Here is a 2,500-nt window from a genome sequence, read left to right as displayed (position 1 = left end):
GAAGACAACCCCAAGCTAAAGCTCACTTGAAGCCAACGCATCGTCACCATGTGTTCGTGTGGCCGAGAATTGGGTAGCTTCTTCATCAACCCCGCCGAAAGCCATCCTCGACATACCCGTGCATTGAGAAGGTTTGGTGGCCGTACTCCCAACACAAAAGCATACCGAGGACAACCCCAAGCAAAAATTCATTTGAAGCCAACCCATCGTCGCCCACAACTAGTGGGTGAATGGTGTGCTTCCCGGGGTTGGCATAGACATTCCCTCGCATGCAAAAGATTGTCGATGCGAAAGATTATCTATGCCAACCCCGGGAAGCACACCATTCACACACTCCCGACCGGTGTGGTGTGGCGGTGATTGGATAGTTACGGATTGAGCACTTGCCAAGGATCAAAATGTGTCATTTAGAAGAAACATTTTCAAAAAGTTTTTAAAATCTTGTGGGTTTGCAACTCATAAGAGCGTCACTTTCAACGTCCCCGGTATTGGATTGAGTTTCTAAAAACAACCGTGCACACCGAGGTTAAACTTTACCAGCTCCACTCCGACTCGCCGCTCGCCCACAATTTGTTTGCAACGAAACATTTGTTTTTAATTTTGTTGGTTTGAAATTGTTTTGAAAAGGTTCTTTAAATCTAGTGGGTTTGCAACTCATAAGAGCGTCACTTTCAACGTCCCCGGCATTGGATTGAGTTTCTAAAAACAACCGTGCACACCGAGGTTAAACTTTACCGGCTCCACTCCGACTCGCCGCTCGCCCACTAGTCCGAAGGCAACAAAACATTTGTTTTTCATTTTGATGAAAATTTCTGTTTTTAAATCTTGTTGGTTTGAAATTGTTTTGAAAAGGTTCTTTAAATCTTGCGGGTTTGCAACTCATAAGAGCGTCACTTTCAACGTCCCCGGCATTGGATTGAGTTTCTAAAAACAACCGTGCACACCGAGGTTAAACTTTACCGGCTCCACTCCGACTCGCCGCTCGCCCACAAATCCGAAGGCAACAAAACATTTGTTTTTAATTTTGATGAAATTTTTTGAAAACATTGGCTTGGCAAGCCCCAATCCGCGACTATCCACCCACCGCCACCCCACACGGGTGGTTGTTGTTGAGAAATGAGGTTGTGGTCGACATGCCCGTGCATTTGAGAAGGAGTTCCTAGCACTCCATGCTCTCCCATGCCAAAAAAAAGCCTAGACAACCCCATTTCGCAACTTTCCACGCCTTTTTTTTCCTCCCTCACCCATGGCGGCGGCGTGGTGGCGGCGGCCGGATTCCGGCCACCACCGCCATGGGTGGCAGCCCCCCGACCCCGACACCAAACCCATAATACCGAGGCAACATATCGAGGCAACATGACATGGGTGTGGCGTGGGGGAAGGGGGCTGCAGCTAGGAAGGCATGGGCTGCCATGCATATGCAGGCAACACACACCCCCCTATATAGCATTTTATGCATTTAGCCCTTTGACAGGAAGAGACATCACCTATGCGCGAGGAGTCATAATGGGCTCTAAATAATTCAATACAAGGTATTTGGACGTGATTTTTTGCAGGGATACTAAGAAACATGCAATCTATGATGGGAAAAAGTTTCATAAATTTTTGAAGTCGGGAAGTATTTTTTATTATTTTTAGAAGTCGTAAAATTGAAAAAATCATTAAAACAAATCCGGGAGGAATTTTTTAGTTTTGTAAGTTGGAGAAGGTCCTAAAAATCATAGACTACTTATGGGGAGCTTATTGTGCGAGGAAATTTCAATAAAAACGGGGTTTGACAAGATTTGAAAAATTCTGTCGACATTTGAAAAAACCTGGAACCATGCTGCCGGCATGCTGCGCACATGCTGCGCGCAGGCTGCGCGCATGCTGCGCGCAGACTGCGCGCAGACTGCGCGCATGCCATGGCAGGACAAGTTTCGCTAGCCTCACTGTCGACAGATGCGCAAGCTGCGCGCACAGGCTGCGCGCATGCTGCGCACAGACTGCGCGCACGCTGCGCGCATGCCATGGCAGGACAAGTTTCGCTAGCCTCACTGTCGACAGATGCGCAAGCTGCACGCAAGCTCCGCGCACGCTGCGCACAGCCTGCGCGCATGTTGTGCGCAGGCTGCGCGCAGGCGCCGCGCATGCCATGGCAGGACAAGTTTCGCTAGCCTCACTGTCGACAGATGCGCAAGCTGCGCGCACAGGCTGCGCGCACGCCATGGCAGGACAACTTTCGCTAGCCTCACTGTCGACAGAATCAGCACGCTGCGCGCAAGCTGCGCGCGCGCATGGCAGGACAAGTTTCGAAAAATTCTGTCGACAGGCTGCCGGCATGGTGCGCGCACGCTGCCGGCATGCTGTGCGCACGCTGCCGACATGCTGTGCGCACGCTGCGCACAGGCTGCCGGCATGCTGCGCGCAGCCCATGGCAGGACAAGGTCCGAAAAAATCTGTCGACATTTTTACGCCGTGGTAGGCTTCCGCTTCGCGTCACTTTGTCGACATTCAAGCC

Source organism: Prunus avium, unplaced genomic scaffold, assembly GCF_965620075.1.
Source record: "Prunus avium unplaced genomic scaffold, drPruAviu1.hap1.1 HAP1_SCAFFOLD_64, whole genome shotgun sequence".
Taxonomy (NCBI): Eukaryota; Viridiplantae; Streptophyta; class Magnoliopsida; order Rosales; family Rosaceae; genus Prunus; species Prunus avium.
Note: the sequence above shows the minus strand (reverse complement) of the source record.